The sequence below is a fragment of the Tyto alba genome, unplaced genomic scaffold (genome assembly GCF_018691265.1).
Source record: "Tyto alba isolate M040663 unplaced genomic scaffold, T.alba_DEE_v4.0 Super-Scaffold_10, whole genome shotgun sequence".
Classification (NCBI taxonomy): domain Eukaryota; kingdom Metazoa; phylum Chordata; class Aves; order Strigiformes; family Tytonidae; genus Tyto; species Tyto alba.
This window is the reverse complement of record NW_024881262.1, coordinates 7,220,518-7,238,817: the sequence shown is the minus strand read 5'-3', so window position 1 is coordinate 7,238,817 and position 18,300 is coordinate 7,220,518. Positions and strand designations below refer to the sequence as shown.

Sequence of the window (18,300 nt, the reverse complement as noted above, 5' to 3'; positions counted from 1 at the left end):
GGGCTGCCAGCACCAGAGAGGGGTTCAGAGTACCGACATCCGCCGTGATTTAGGGAGCCGGCCGACAGGCTCTGGGTGCCTACCTGAAACCATGCAAGAAGATAATGCTCCACGCTGTCTCCACTCCTCTGTTAGATGCTGCCATTCACAAAGCAGAGCCCCATTGTCGGGCTGGGTGAATGCTTCAAGACCAGTTCAATAACAAGTCAAACAGATTAGTTTAAATCACCTTGAACGCTGGTTCAGGCTAACCTGGCTGACTCTGGATTGACAGGGAGTAACAATGTCTGCTTTGGAGGCGGCAATCACTTACAGGGAAAAGGTAAAAACACAAAAAGGCAGCGTAGTGGTTACTTCTTAAATGGCTACTACTACACTTCTGCACCTAAATCGTTCTTTTCAAAATGAGTGAGGGTCATTCCTATAAAAAAAAAAGCATAATGGAAGGAAGCAATACGAGTCACTTTTCTTTTATACACTACTGAGGAAAAGAGGGAAAAGTTCCACATTGTTCTCAGCATGAAAGTGTTCATACTCACATCTTTTACCCATTTCTGTAATGCTCCAACCACCTGCTCTTGGCCAGAAGCACTCTCTACAAGCTGTGTGGAAAACATCTCTATGTTAATTTACTGGAACCAAAGAGGGGCACGGGAATCTGTAATCTGGGGGTTAGAACACCTATTCACAACAAGCAAGAAAAAGGGGGTTGGGTGCTGATCCCTCTTCTGGGAAATGCTCATAATTTTTACATGCAGGATTTTGCCCAGTGGCAGTTTAAACCATATTTGGATTAATAACTGGACTGAGATCTCTGCTCACCCAGGCAACTGCCTCAGTGACATACTGTGTCTGTTCAGTCCAAGAACCTGGAGGGTGTTTTGTTCAGAATGACAGAGGTGTAACTGGAATGGACAATGCCCTCTGTGCTAAATACCTAGGGGACTTTAATGGGAAATGAAAGGTCTGACTTTGATCACCCTGAGGCTACAAAGAGCCCAGAGTTTCAGTCTTGCAAGACTGGATGAGTGTTCTATCTACTGAAATATTGTATAAATTTCAGAAGTCCCGGTTAGGCCATTATATTCTGAGTGGGCATCACATCCACCATGCTTTAGCTGAATAGGAGTGCTAAGGAGATGTAGACAAAACATCATTTTTCTTGAGGATCCCAAAGAGCCTTGGGTTTAAGATGAATCTGTGTCATGAAGAAAGCAGCACTTTAGGAACACAGGGATTTGACTGGAAAAACAAATATGAGTCCGTTCATGCTGGCCAAGGGATTTTAAAGTCCACTCCTATGCATTTAGAGTTTTTCATTTCATAGTTTCCACTTCTGATGATTGAACCCACTATTTTTTAACAAATGGCTCTAATTCTGACCTTTTAATGTTCCCCATCTTCCTGGAAAAGTTGTAACTTGATGAAAGTATTTGTAAATAAATGTCAATGCTTGAGTTACAGTACAGTCATTAAAATAGGGAAAATCTTGCCTCAAGTCTAGCAACTGAACAACTCACTTTGGAGTTGTTTTCTAAATAACTCCCACAATAATTTGTAGTGTTCTGTCTTCAGGAAGAAAATATATCTAGATTAAAATTTATCCAAGAATTGGTAAACAGATTTTGGGTATTGTTAGATCAATTGCAGAACCTACTAATACAGGAAGAACAATTAAAAATTCTTGAAGAATTTGCCTTGGTACAAGAAAGGAAAAAAAAAAAAAAAAAGTATTTTCCTGTTTTTTTACAACTATCTTAGCAAGAGGGCACTGACAGTGGAGAGTGTGCAACACTGACAGACACCCCTGGAAATCTGTGGGTGAAATGTTTGGAAATGTGAAATGCAGACCTGAACAAAAGATATATAATCTTCCATCCTGTACACAGAGAAATATATCTTATAGTGACTTTTCAGTCATATTGTTATTTTTCTATACTGTGCATTTGGGACAAGAATCTCATTCTAAAATCATTCTGACATGTATTAGTCGACAAGAGACTTGGTACTTATGCCAAAAGAGCCAAGATCCTGCCTCTGAAGCTACAAGCAACAAATCTGTTAAGTGTCCCTGACACACCGTCCCTTGGTTGAATATGAAACCTCGGTTTATATTAATTCTGAGATTTGCTAAAACTGAAGAACATGAAAGGGGTTTCTCCAGAGACTTCAAGACAGAGAGAATGACCCTTGCTACAGATAAGCAAATCTTTCTTCTACATGAGCCCGTACCAGAAGGCTAATTAATCATTAAGCATAATCATAACTCATTCAACCAAAAAAGCAAGGTCAAACAATGAGTTTGTAAATCACTGAAAACTATATGTGATTATGTAATACACTGTTATTGCCTTGAGGCTTTACATTTTCTGATTGCAAAGGCACAGGTGAGGTATCCTACAAATCATTAAAGCGTGTGCCAACAGAAGAAGCTATATTCCTAAATCTGCATATTGCAAACCCAAATGGTTTCCATTTGCTAATTATTGACATTTTCCCATTAAAAGTTAGAGATGTTAGATCTATTATAGTCACAAGAAAAGAAAAAAAGATGTAAAGGAAAAAGGAGGAAAAATAACAATATTTTGTGATTTAAAATGAAACATCATTACTACTACTAATTGCTCTCTGAATCTGAACTGGTAAAACCATAAGATTATCAGCAAGGCTCGAGACAGGCAGAACAATAAAACCTAATTATTTCTCACAAAGCAGGCCATTCCATTTAAAATAGAGGAAAGCTAAGAGTAATAAAGCCTATGCCATTAACAATTAGTCATCTGCAGACATGATTAGACTCACAGAGATAAAGAAGCCTCTGAATTTAATGACGAATCCTATATTTCTGGCTGGGCTCAAAATTCTGTACTAATTATGCTGAAAGACCTTGTGGTACTTAAAAGTACTTAGACTACAAAATACGACACTGCCTCCATAGATTCACTATTAGCACTTAACATTTAAAATCAGGTGCTAAACTACACTGTGAATTAATATCGGCATTTAGGGTTATTTCTTTTGTTTAATTTTTAAAAAAAGTAATTGTGAAGAGCTTGAGGACAGTGTTTTATGAGCTGTTTGCTATTTAGAAACCCTTAGATATGAGCTGTATGCATATGCTGCCCTAAATTAAAATTCTGCAGAACATGTTACCAAATGAACTTGGAGCAAGAGCATCAAGTGCTTCAGGAGGATGAATTAAGTACCTGACATGGGCTAGCTCTTAACAAAACCAAGAACAAATAGGATTATGCTTAATATACAAGATGATCAGAAAACTGAAAAAAAAAAAAAAATTAATCTTTAAGTAAATAACATTCTGATGGCAACAAAAATGTTAAATATTGCCTTTATACAGAATACTCAGAACTGGCCACAGAAAAGTTAGTAGTTGAACCTTCCATGGATACATACTATCTATTCTATCATTTGGTTTGCAATATATATTTCGTCCTTTTAGTCTTGAAAAAGATGCAGAACAGATCCTTTCTTTTAAAACAAAACAAAAAATCTCCATAACTGAATTACTAAGCTAATGAGAACTCCAGGACAGAAAAGGAAAAAAAAAGTTTTAGTCTGTGAAAAAAATATTTTGAATATCTAATTTACAATAATGAAAATGCTTATCACATGCATTGTGCCTTAAGACTTTTCAATAAAATCAGTGATATATTTTCTACAGATAATGCAGTTGCTAATATAGATCTGTTTCCTGGCATAAAAAGCGTATCCCCGTACAGTGCTCTGTGTCTGCTATTTCAAGTCTGTTGAGAAGTATGCAAACACCTACTTAGAACAATGTTCTTAGCTTGATGTATGAATATACTACATACATATACACGCATGTATACATAGCCCAGTAAACTCTCTCTTTGTGTCTTCCCTGCTAAAGATGTTCAGAAATCTCTCTGTCAGTTGTGGATGGCTGGATCTGGTTTCTAATTTGCAAAAGCCGATAATTTTGTTCACAACTAACAGATCGTTTCACAGAATGCCGCGTGGGAGAGAAAACATGCACAGCACTGTTAAAATGGCACATACAAGGGCAGAATTATTTTTACCAACTTCACAAAATTTGACACTCTCCAACTGCAAGTAAAACCAGAAACATGAACAATTAAATCAAAATGAATCACTGTGTTTTGGGAATATATGGCGCTCTGTACTCCCCATACAAAATTGTTGCAGAGACAAAGAAACAAATTTTGATAATTCCAATTAGAAAAAAAAAAAAAAAAAAACCAAACTAATTTCAATGGCTAGCTAAATTACAGCAGCTCCTTGTTATCACAAATTAAGGGGTAAATTTAGTCATGTGTGAACAAAGAATTCGACTGACCCATCAGTGATAGTACAATCCAACTATAAAAAGCTGTGCTATTCCATGAAGCGTCTGGTACCGACCACAGAAAGAGACAGTACGTTCTCTTCTATAGGTCTTTCAGGCCCATTTCTTAAGCACCATGGATGCACCTTTGAAAATCTGTCTATAAATATAATAATTGGAGCTACTAAGTACTACCAGCATAATATGCATATGCTGATATGCCAAATATGCATAAACAGTAGGATCTGTATTTTCCAAGAACATCTTCTGTTCAGCTGCTTTGGAGTTCATTCAAGGTTGCAATCTACTTTATATTTCTATTGAGACAAGTATTTAAGTTCGTACTTTTTCTCAGAAATGCAATTAAAACCTGTATATTACTGCAGCATATGCAGCCAACAGTGTATTTCAATCTGTAGGTTTTACTCAATTTTGGACGACAGAAACACTGTAAGAACTATTGTAATCTATATCAAAGCACTGAATTAATAGGTAGTAGTAAGTAGCTTGGATTGATGCTCACAGGGCCTCCGAAACAGGATTCCTGTCGTCAAACTCAACAGCCCCCATAAGACTGGAAGGTCAAATCCTGGTGTAAACCCAGCATTACTAGGGACAGGTTCCTGACAATATGCACAGGCAAATGAAGGCAAGAATGATTACAATATTCCAATGTGATTTTCAAGGGAGGAATTCTACAGGCTTGCTAATGGTCATTGCTGATTTCTACCAGTGCAAGGCAGAAATCTCAAGTATATTAATTAAACTTGGCTTTAGTTCTTCCACATTGCAAGTCTAGATCTGCTGTTGCCTAAGTGCTTTACTGAAATTTTCTTCTGAACAGGTGACAGCCTAAAGCTCAAATGACATTCTTTGGGCACTACTTGAAAAATATCTATTATTCCATGGATTAATTTCAGCATACTACTGGAAGGTGCATCGAATAAAATTTAAAACATCTTCATCCCCTGCTTTCCACTGCCTTTTCCAATAGTATTGACCGATTGCCAGTGGGTGTAAGATTGCCTGGCTTCAGAAAGGCAGCAATGCTTCCATGTCTGTCATCCAAATGGTATCAGGGAAAGCACACTCCTCACATAAATGCCCTCCTCTGATGCAGAACCCTTTGACTCGCAGACCTTAGTGCAGACTGCTGCCAGATTGCCATATTATCTGCTCTATGTTTTTTCAAACATTTACATGACGAGACAGACAAACGGATCCTCATTCTGATGATATGAATCATTATTCGTTGCCAGCAGCATATCCACTCAGTTCACATTCTTAAAGGCACATTAAACAAAATGTATATTTTGTTACTCTACAGGCAAAATGGTAATCCTGGTTTATTGGCAATAATTCACTATCTTCGTCTCACAAATTGGAAGTACCTCACAAAAGAAGCTGATATACAATGATTTAAATTTGACAGAAGTAAAAGAAGAATCAAGTCAAATTTCTTTATTGTCAAAGTTTGGAGGACATGAATGACAAATAATCATCAATTCATTTACTAGATTTCTTCCTCTTTGCTCTCGGTGTTTTAAAATCCTTTTCCACATCAACTATGTCTTTCATTGTTGCATTTAATATACAGGAGATTCTTTATCACTATATAAAGTAAAATTAGCTTTAACAAATTTTTTCCATTGACCATATAACGTGCATTTGACTGAGAATTTGTTTGGCAACCCAGTCATGTGATTGCTCGATTACAGCTGTGAATTAAAACCTGGGCACATACATCACCCATTTCTATTCTGCAAAATTAAGAATATTAAAGTAAATATTAAGCAATAAAAAACAAAATGAAAATACGAATACATAAAATTTCCAATCTGAGTCAAACTCATAATGAGTCATTATCAGCTACAAGAAACTCACTGACTCTGCTCACTCACATACATGCGCACGCACACTTTGGAGCAAGGAATCTCAAGGGGGACAACCCAAAGAAGAACTCGTGATCACTGATTACTCCAAGTTGTGCATCAAACTTTAAATCTAAAGGAAAATGTCATTGCTCTCAACCTTCTCAGCACCTTTCATAGTCCCCGGTGTCCAAATTGTTTTCAGTCAGTTCAGCACATCTGTAGTGTATAATTTGTTTTATTCAGTGGAATTTTCTGTCATGTCTTGTCACATCAGTCCCAGAATGGCTCACTGCTTTTAAGAGATACAGAACAGTCCATGGTGAGGGGAAAATGTCAGAAAACACCACAGTCACAGCTCACTCAATGCAAAGGGAAACATTTGTATGGAAAAACTATCTCTGAACTCCACAAAAATGCAAACTTCAAGAGATGGAGAGATCATTTTTGCATAGCAATGACAAATTAAATGTATAGCAAGAGTTCTTTACATCACAATAGAAAGCAAAAGGCATTTTGTGTATATCCCATTTGGGAGAAATGGAGAAACAGTGTAAGTATGTTTCTCATGTTTCATGCAGAAATCATAGTGCATGCAGAGATTTTTAGCTTGCTTTTGGCTCAGCGTAAGTTAAAAAGGTGAATTCCTAGCCAAGTTGTACTACTGCCATCTGCATTCCACCTTAATCCACTTCTGGGGTATGTCACATTTCAAGCTCACAGCATGTTCAATTTGTTGAACAATTTAACAATCAACTAGTGAAATACTTCCTATTTCCTCAGAAATTATAAAATCATTTCCTAGAACAGAAAAAAATCAGTCTTCAGTCTGCAACAGCAACACAACCTAATAACTTGAGTTTATCTAGGTTAGAAACAGCAGCTTTATACCACAGAATTGATTGGGTGAAGATCTGTGGACAGAAAATCAAATTGGATTATGATGTTTCCTTCTGATCTTTTACAGTGTGAATCTATGATTCAGCCCTCAGGTTTGGTTCGCACACAATGTTTGTCTGGAAACCATTTATATTTTTATTAACACTACTGGTTTACATCTTCCCTTCTTCTTGGTAAAGCTCCTTTAGCAGCACTGTAATTTCACTGAGAAAATGTGATGCACAGTTTTTCAGAAGTTACCTTAGTACTGAAGAAGTACTTTTGAAGAGCCAAAGCAATGCTGAGTTAAATATATCTGCGTTGCTAATTCATGATCAGTTCGGGAAGAGAGTGTTCAGTCAGTAATTTAGTCATGCAAAATCTGATTAAATGTATGACTTCTGACACAGGCAGCCAGTTTGTGATAAACCTTACAATAAACTTTCACTGTTATTTAGAGGACAGAAAAAGACATTAGCCCCACGATACTCTGCATTCACACAGCATGATGGAGTAGTATACGATACCAAAAAAAATTTACAGGCTTGGGAATTCACACAGCAGGTAGAGAGAAATCAAACATTCAGAGAAGGGAGGGGTGTGTAAGGTCTGCATGTGCGCACTGTGGGGTCCCCCTCTGTTCTGGGGAGACCTGGGGTCAACGGTACACAACGAAACCAGAAATAAACTTACAGCAGACAAAGTGAGGTCAAGATAATGAATAAACAGGGGTTCATGTCACTGTGAGAGACATTAAGTGTCCAGAAGAGGAAAGTGAGGCACAGTCAGATTCCAGAGAGGTTGTAAAGGAGAAAACAGATGTGATTTGGCAAGTCTGACCACAGGAAATAAGAGAAAGATTTGAGCACAATCTGAGGTTGAAAACAGTGTGATAAACATGCAAGAAAGTGCTGACCTCAGTGCTGTGTCAGATTCTTCCATTAGCTGAAATACAGCACTGGCATTAAAGAAGTCCCAATTTTCCCAATTAGAAGCTCAAGGCTGTAAAAAATGCTTGCTAAGAAAATGTAGGGAAATTTCATGATGTGGTAAAGGATAACAAGTTCAGCCTCATAAAATCCTAGAGTTATTTTAAAAAATATTCACAAATGTTCCAGCAAACCAGAAGATACGACACCCTGGGATTCTCATACAGGATTCCATTTCAAAACAGTCACGCAGCTGGGCTTGGTTTTTATCAGGATCCATCTTACAAGGCACCAGTTAACCTCCTGTGGGCATACACATTTCCAAATGAACCATACACTGGATCACCCAGAAGATGACAAGACCATTTGGCACTTTTCATAAGAGATCAAAAGAGGAGGGAAAAAAAAAACCAAAAAATAAAGCTCCCTGCCTCCACCCCGGGCATCTGAACAGGGCTGTTCTTGGACACTGTCCCAAAGAAGGGCATATGACAAGGGAGCTTGCAGCTCTGCGAGTGAGATACAGCAGGGCAAAATTATCCCAGATTTACATTTCTTCAATTCCTTCTCTAAAGCAAGGTGATATAGAAATCCCACTGGGCACCACAAGGAATGAGGAAGGGGGACAGAAGTCAGCATCCATTTGTTGTAAAAAACAGGAGAATTTTCTTGGTGGCATCCCCAGATTAAAAAGCATCTAGTTAGAGGTTGCTTTTGAACTCAAGGCAGCAACACAGACAACTGCAAGCTTCCCCTGCTGGGACAGCTTGCTCATTCCATTTTGCTAGGATAATTAGTTTTGAGCTACTCTAATTGTAAAAAAAAAAATATCATATTCTCTGCTTCATTTTCATAAAGTGTCAGTAACTCTCGCCTGTCAAGTTCACTAGACCTGGGAATATGCTATGCTTGCATAATAAAAAATATTGAGCAAGTGTGTCAACACAGTTTACTAATTTAGCTATTTATGTCCTCATATCTCTACAGAGCTCTTTTGGCTGCCTGCTGTAATTAGTAACTGTCAAGTGTGTCTCACTTTGTCTATATCTAGTGTCACAGTAACTGCAATTTATTTTAATTGATACTCGATCAAAAAGATTACCAGAGATCCTACACATTATCTTTTATTAGGTGCATACTGTAAGCTATTAGACTACCCTGCTTGGATAGAAAGATGACCCTTTGGATGCTCTAATAACGATGGCTGACACAATTGTGAAACCTGCTGGCACTGAAGTGCATGATATACTATTCAAATGGCAACACAATTTGGTATGTGACATTAATTCTTCATCATTATGTATCATTCTATAGATTCTTGGCATTTCATCCAAAACTTATCTTCAGAACATTAAAAAAAATCTATCTATAAAATAGTAGGGTGTTCAACCTAATGAGAAAAGGCTGTCTTCATAACATTGTTTATATATTGCTTCATTATTCATTTTTTTATAGGTACCTTATTAAAATTGGAAAACAGAGGCAGAAAGACTATAAAAAAAATCTTCATAATGATAGTTAGCATTTCATTTTTCTGTGCCAATTTCTTTAAAACACTGAAACACTAGAGAATATTGTTTGTCAAAACTGACTACAACAAATCATTTTTATATTTAAAATTTCATCTTCCCTCTTTGCTTAAGGAATGAAACACTTAAAATAGTTAGTGCAAAATAAGACCTATTATTCAGAGTTATGACTTTCCGAGGTCTACTCTTCATTGCACATCATATGACCAACAGGACAGCTGCAGGAAATTGCATTAAGAAAATGAAGGATTGCAGTATAATATGGGTATCTGAAGAGTATGTTCCTTGAACATAGGTCTTTAAAGCCTAGCATCTACAGAGAGCTAATGGTCTGTGAGTAAATTAGTGCCATGAACATCTTTTACATCATATTACCCCAGGGAGACCTTAGACCTACTAACTTCAGGACATGAAAGATGTATTAAATGTGTTCTGACCACTGACTGTCAGGTTTATACTTGTCAAAACTGCCTTAGATACCAGGAAATTACAGACAGTGCTATGATCCCGATGATGCTCATGCAGAAATTGCCTTTACTTAATCTTCTTGTCTTTGAGAAATACAATTCATAGCAAGAGTATCCACTGTCATCACTGACAGAAGGAAAAGTATTTTTTGTCTTTTATGTGTTACTAAATATTCAACATATCTTTCCACATAGGGCTAAAAGCTCTCTGCTATCAGTCTATTGACTACCACATGCCAAGTACTTGATCACATGTTTATTCTCTTTTCAGGATTGTGATCTATTTTCCAGTGTGTGGTACCTTGTGAAGAATTATTGAGGTTTTCAATTAAATGATCTGGTAGAATAATTTTATAGTATATGTACATGTATTGTGTCTTCCATTTCTGAACCAGCCACTTCTCAGTCAGTGGGAAAGTGGTAACGCATGACTGGGAGAACAAAATAGGAGGAGGCTATGAGTGAAGAAAGTGAGAGAAAGGAAACAGGTAGCACATTGTCAGAAGAGAAAGAATAATGTCCGGTTTCTTTTATTACGAGCAAGCAATGGGAAGCAACATGCATGCAGTAGAAAAGCTAAACACATTTAAATGTGATTTTATAAGGTTTAGCACTAAACTGCTGCTGAAAGTGAAGTATTCTGTAATGAAATATATGTCTTTTATCTCCTTTGCATCATGTTGAGAAAAAGCAAACAAACAAAAGCCCCATCCATAGCTCTGCGAATACTATAAAATGCCTTACAGAGACAGTAGCTCCATGAGCACAGCACACTTGATCTGTCTGAGAAACCTGGGCTTGAAAGTAACCCCAGGTTTCAGTCTCAGCCTGCATGTCACAACCAGGAGGATCACAGCAGCGATGCCTCAGCTGGTGGGTGATGGCAGATGCCGCGCGGCGCATCGCTGACACGCAGCCCGTCGGGAGTGAGCGTGGAGACCTCGGTGCTCAGCCTCGCTCTCTGTCTCCGCAGTACAGTGACAGCCTGTGAGAGGTGATGGAGGTGAGACAAGAGAGAGAGAGAAAGAAATCGCCACTTACAGCAAGAAGAGAAGTAGGAGGATCTGACTTCTGAAAGGTGTGGTGAGATAAAACTGGAAGCATCTCGGACTTGAAGTCACTGAAAGTACCTCCTTTTTTAGGGTCAAAGGGGATAGGCTTAAAACATATCTGAAAATCCCCTTGCAGAAACGCACCTGCTTCCTCTGGATAAGAATAAACACAAGTGCATTGCCTGATAAAAATACCAGGTTATTGCTTTGCGTTACCAGAGCTTTTGGTTTATTGAGTAAGTTCAAAAATAAATACTTGATACGTTTGAACATAACACTGATATTCAGGGACTGCATCCTGGGATTGTTAATTTTCTCTTCACTGCAGCTGTTAATAAAGTCATGAACTAACAACAATCTCAGCTGCAGATGTGCGTAAGTGTAGAGCATAAACCAACAAAAGGAAGAGAAAGATGACCTTCCCCTTATTTCACAGGCCATCAGAAACTCGTAGATTATTAATCAGAATGAATTGACCTTGTGAACTCAGGTGCCAAACCTGTAGCTTGCTCCCTATCCCAGGAGTAATTTTTCTATTTACAAAATGACCCAGCCTGCTAGAAATACTGATAAAAGATTAATACTCAAATCTTCTTTACGATGGTACCAAGAAAACAGCCCTGAAGTTCATTACTGGTTTTAGGAAATATCTGGTTTCGTAGGAAAATTGTCAAAAGGTAAGTCTCAATTAATATTCATCAAGACATCAGTCTTCTTCCATTCTCTTTTTAAAGCTAGAACACCAACCACAAAGTCTCTATGTTACCTTGCCAAAAGCAAAAAATCTTGTCTTTTCATTTATTTCCTAGCATATAAAATGCTATTCAGTATACAAAACACTTTCTCTGAACTCTGTCATCTATAAAAATGAAAAATTTATATGACTTTGTGTAACTTTATCTGGTGATAGCTAGGTTCATACTGCTGATCAAATTTGTTAGGAAAAAAACACAGCCCTGACTAAAATAGTTAAACCAACATAACAACTATGTTTAGACAAAGTGCCTAAATGCTTTCTGAGCATGCTATTACAGTCCTGTTATTCAATAGTTATGGATCATTTTGTATCTGTGACATGTTTAACAAGTACTGTCCTTCAGGTGTCCCAGTGCAGCAGGTTGTCCAAGTGAACATCAAAGCAGAGAAATTCACATATGACTTGCTTAATTTTACCAAGTTGAGCAGAATTAACCTGGCAGAGTGGAAACTATAAGTTTAAACTCAAATAATTTAAGGCTTCAGCTACCTGAGCACATTTTGCAGCTTTTTACAAGAAGGAAATAAGAAAAATAAACCAAAAAAATCATAGATGAGTATTCTTCTTTACCCCTTTTTATACTCTTCCAGCCACTAAGACCACTCTCACTAAGTAGTTTAAAAGCACTGGCTGTGAAAGTAAAATAATTCGGCACCTTTGATTACCTAGTATTGTCTTAGAAAGCATTAAGCAGAGGTAGTTGAAATCCTGCGAAACTTGCTTGGAAGGAAAATTCCCCTTATTTTTTCAGAGCCTCATCCAAAGCCAAAGAAAAGGAAAGCAGGTGAGGATGAAAGTGGTAAATTAAGGTTCCCTTATTCCAGCCATGCTTCCCTACCAATGCCATTGGGTACAATGGTCACAGATACTGCTATGACAGAGTACAGGAGCTACAACAGGAATATAAGAAAAGGGAACTGTACCAAAGAGCAAGGAACAGCTAAGCAATCCATTTCTCCACCTCACAGCTCCACATTCTGTTACTTCGTGTGCTTTTGGGATACTGCTTCAGCTACTACGGTACCACTGAATTAAAAAAAAAAAAAAAAAAAAAAAAAAAAAGAAGAGAAAAGGAACAGGTCCCGATCTTCCTTCTTTTCTGTGAGGAAACATGACACAGCAGAGTCTTATATTAAATCCTTTATCTTCATGCTAAGGTCTTCTGACATTTTAAATATCAGCCATAATGATTACCATCTCTCCTTAAAGCCAGAAGCTAAAATCCGCCAGTCTGCCACACACAGTGACACCTTTAAACACTCACACACTTCAGCAGTTACTAATTTTCCAATCCAGTACCTGGATATGACATTTTGACAAGTTTGCAAAGGATTTGCTAAACTACTTATTATTTCAATGTATAAAAAGTGTGCTTTCTTGCAATGCCTTTCAAAAATAACTTCTGAATACATTTTATATGTGATTTTCTAAAGTAGCTTTCCCATTGCTCTGCTTTCATGTGCCAGAAGAGCTTAATGGTACTTGCAGCATTCAGGCAACTTAGAACAACTAATTCAGCATTATTTTGAGTAAAAGCAAACTATTTTCTAGCTAAGTTCTCTTAAGTAATACAGTCATTAGGCAAATGGGTGGATCAAGAATTTGCAATGACATTTGCAGTGATTTAAAGTAGATAGCACTGAAGCTATCCCCATGCTTTGTGCAGAACAGGAATATGGCCAGAAGCTTCTTTGTATTTGATGTCTCCATCACAAACACCACCATAAAAAAAGCAATACTGTGGGTGTTTTAATAAAAAGGTAAAGACATAATAATGGAAAAAATCCTTGGAGGTAAATGTAGTCAGGGATAGAGTGAAGGCTGTATGAGGAAGCTGCCACTGCTTTTTTGCATGCATGGTTCATAGGGAAAGGGAGAAGCTCAGTCCAATACTATTGGCAACCACTGAATTAGTTATAGAAAATAGATTCTAACCCAATTAACTCAGAACTCCTATATAGTGACTATATTATTCTTTCTCCCTGAAGTTCTCCTAGGACAAGTGATTGTTTTCCCATTATCAGAGTAATGATAGGTTATTCTATGGATCTGTTACGTTCCTCTGAAGAACCTAAGAAGCTTTTTATTATCTTGAAGGTAAACCGGGCCATGTGTTACCTCTGGTATAAACTACAGGCTAATTTAATAAGACAACAATGAAAACTAGAATCACTCACAGTGGGGTAGCATTCAGCATGTATTGTTAGCTAAAATGTTGGCAATATAATTATTATGCCACGCTAAGATAGACTCAACACTGCACAAACATCACATTTCCCCAGCAGATTTTACAAAGTATTTGAACTTGCAAAGAGGTAGAAGAAACAGAGATTAAAAACGACCTTCCAAAAGTCATAAAGTGGATCAAAAGCACTGAGAAACCAGAATGGTACTCAGATTTAAGCTCAACTCAGAGGCCCACTTATTGCCTGAACGTCCTTATTTGAACCACAGGTCTGGTCCACGTGTAATAATGTTCACCTGGCAACAACAGACTGTTCCACGGGTGAAATGTCTCCGATGCATTCAAATGCATCTTAAATCACTCCAAAGTGAACCCAGAAGAATTTTTAGAAAGGGAGCATCATTCTAGTCCAGCTCCACATAGCTCTCCCCTTCACCTAGGAGTCATAGGTTATGCTTGTTGGAACACAACAGTACTCCTCATGAACTGCCAGAAATCAAAGATGACACATATTACAAGCTTTCTTCCCCGGAAAAAGAAAAACAGTCCTCATATGATGGATGTTATAGTATATAGGTCTTGGAAAACTGGTTGTAACAAAAAGATGCTGATCACAGAGGGCATTTTTAGATGATCTATGGACTACTGTTTTGAATTTTATGAAAAGGTGTTCATTCATATACACCAATACATGATCTATATATATTATCTGTTATCAGTGGTGTCTCTTGAATTATAGATATTTTTAGTTTGAGAAATGGATCAAGCTGGGGTGTGGGGCTACAAGTTTGGAGCCCGGTCAAATTTTCTGTCACCACTCAGAGTTTGTGCAAGAGCAGGATCTGAACTGACATGGAATGTATTCCTGTGAGTTTGATTTCTTTTCAAATGTGTACCAAAACACATTCTGCTACTACAGTTCATATCTTTAGTTCAAGATTCTAAACAAATTCAAAAGTTTCCTCCTCTCTCTTCCTGTTTGTCAAACAAATGAGTTCGGTTATTCCAGTAAAATATAACAATATCTTAAATGAGATAAATGTGATGATCACGATATAAAGTGCAAGGCATATAAAAATTGCATTATGATTGTGGAAATAACGCATTCATAAATTATACAGGACTATTCTGTTTTATAGTTTACTTTTACAAGGGCTTTTAATTAAAAATCATTTTTTTTGAATGATACATCACATTTTTTTAAACTGCATTTTTATAGAGTTTAGTCTGTTTCAATGCACTGCAGAGGGATGGCAGGCTTGGCCCATACAGTAGCTATGAAGCAGCTACACAAGTGGGAAAGGTATTAGATTTTAAAAATACAAAGATATCATTATGGAATTATTTTTATGACATGACTGATCTATTAATCACATCCCTACAGCCGGACAGGATATTTGTAGTAGACAAGAAACAATACAAGTGTCACTGAATGGAAATGTCCCATCCCAATCCTGACGCAAGTTGTTTTCAAAAGAAATAATCCATGTAGTGCCAAGGAGGTTACTGGGTCTGTGCCCGCACTCTTTCACTTTGTATCTTGGCATTTTTAATAGAAGTTTATTGATTTTTTTATAGTTATGAGATCAGACATATATGGACTTTTTATAATACTGAGTACAATTATTTTGAAAAGTGTCCAAGACATTTCCAGAAGACTTCAAGGATTGCAGGAAACAAGTAAAATAAGAGATATTTTGGGTCTAACCGTGCTCACAGTTAGCAAGAAAAGGCGACTGTTACTTTATTTGTTTTAAACCAATTCCAACACCATTTTCACTGCAGGCTCAGATTGTATCACTCTCATTAATGCTCCCGGGTGCCATCTGGTGTTTTTCTTTTACATTGCAATTCCTGTTAGGGGAATATTCTCTGCAGATACGTTTTATCGTTGTATTCAGCTAAATGCGGGGAAAAAAAAAAAAAAATAAAATCACAGAACAACAGTTGTAAACTGTTGCTTTAGTCTAGGCAAAATGAAACTTGGAGTCTTTCCAGTACCGATTCTTGGACATTGCAAATACATGTAACAGTACATGCCGTACCTTCTGTAATATAAAAAAATTACAGATGACCTTACGCATTTTGGGCCAAGATTTAACTCTGTCCTATCTGAATCTTTTGAAATGTAAAATAAGAGACAAATAAAGCGTCTTATATCCTTAAACGTAACTCCAGTCCCTGACATTCTCCTGCTATACTTTAAACAAGGCTTTTGTTGTGTCTTTTGTTCATTTAAGGCTTTGCTGTCTAGCTTGAAGGCCAAGCTACACATTGGGTTTGGCAGGCACATTATAATGCTCCAGCACCCAGACAGAAGAACAGAAGTGATTTCACTTTTCCCCTATATAAATAGATAAATACTTCTGTATTTCTGTACTTTCCTTTAAAATTGAAATTATTCTAAAAATAAAGGTCAGATAGCATTAGGCCTGATATCCCTGTTTCCTTTTATACTGAAGTCAAGGGGAATTTTGTGCATTTAAAGAAGACAAAATTGGGCCTTTTATTATGGCCATATTATGAGCTTCTTTCTCACCCCGCTGAATAAGTTACTCAATGGAATAGTTCCACTGACTGTAATGAAGCTATTCCAATACAGTGCTAAAAGAGCAGCCGAGTCAACCTGAAATGCCTCCGAAGGATCCTGATTGCTGCACAGGAGGGGACCAAGATATGGAAGAAAAAATTCTCCCGTTTCACATCGTTACTTTCTTTTATGTCACTGCTTTCAGAGCAGAGCGAATGAGAGCTTCAATGCCGGGTCCCACAGCTCAAGAAACACAGGGATCCTGCGACGGATCAGCTACTGAAATAGGAACATCTTGTACCTTGTTAGACGCTGCAGGATATCCAGGACATTTGCAGAGACTGGCAGAGGACACAGGACCTCATGGAGATCTGTGTCCCTCCAGAGACCAGCTGGGGGTCGGCAAAACAGCCCAAATCTCCACAGGGTGACAATAGGTGCCCCGAGCATCCGTTCCATTTCCCTCATGAACACCCATGCGCAATTTTCATATTGTATAGCATGGACAGTAATAGGCCATTAAATGGGCACCGAATTACACACTAGAGTAAGGAACATACAACAGTTTGTGTATGTCTGTATATTCTTCGCATCTAATACCATCTTGATCTTTGTTTTCTTTGTGAATGCATATGTGATTTATCACAATCTGGCCTCAGGATCACAGAAAATTTGTATCTTCAGTAAAAGTTGAAAAAAAAAAAAAAAAAGAAACTAAACTGTTCTGTGACAGATGATAACCAAAGCATGGACAAGGGAAATGATTGCTGGGTACACTATGTTTAAATCCCAAGGGCAGAAAGAAAGTGCAAGACCTCACTCAGCTACTGACACACACAATAATTTCTAATTATCAGAAACTGCTCATATGTGATTAGCACAGACCTGACAAATTATCGTATGCTTATACCATTAATTTTGTTTTTTCTCCCAAAGTGTCTGCATAGGAATTACATATTCACGTTGCTTTACAGGTAAACATTTCTTTATGAAAAAGGCTGTGGACAAGCATAATTCCTTTGATGGTACACTCTCCTGTTTTCTGATTTATGCGGGTATATAAATATGGTATATAAAACTGGGACATAATCTCTCTTAACAGAAATTCATTAAAATTAAAGTGAAGTTTAATAAGGTATATTATCAATACTAAGAAACCGATTATCCATGAGGTAAAGAAATTGATGAAGCAGTGGATATGTGTGAAAATTAAAACTTTTTTCCAAATCTAGCTGGAATATGGTCTTGCCTATGACTGTATCTACTTTTGAAACACATGAAATTTTCAAGGAAAAAAATGGCTAGAAATTGAAGGCAAGTATAACCTATAAATAATAAATTCCCTTTGCACTAATGCATAAGAGTGACTGTCACTGCTCACAGACCATTCCGAGAGCTTATACAGGGCAATATAAAGTACAGTTGATTATGACTGATCATGGGAGTAGCGAAAGCAGGGATAATAGCTATATTACAGTATTTCACCACATTATGGCAGTCACAGGAACAACACCTAGAACTCTTCCACATTGTAAACCCAGCGAGGAGTTTATTTTTAGGTCTATAGCATTTAAATTACCTGTTTTGACTTGGAAAACTTCCCAAATTCCCACTTATATACCTAAATACTGATGCAGCTCCCTCTGTAGCAGAAGCTGAGCATGCAAGGAAAAGTCCATTTCAACAAGTATGTTACAACTGTGATAGGTTTCCTGGCTGGGGAGAGACAAATCTCCAGTTTCCTGGTACTCTTTTCCTTTGTTTTGCCAAGTTT

General features: G+C 37.4%; 1 protein-coding gene across 7 annotated transcripts in view; it reads right to left on the bottom strand.

Annotated features, from left to right (window-relative positions):
• The window catches only part of NLGN1 (neuroligin 1), a 394,750-nt gene that overhangs the window by 267,537 nt on the left and 108,913 nt on the right, over window positions 1-18,300 (bottom strand). The gene's annotated exons all lie outside the window — the stretch shown is intronic.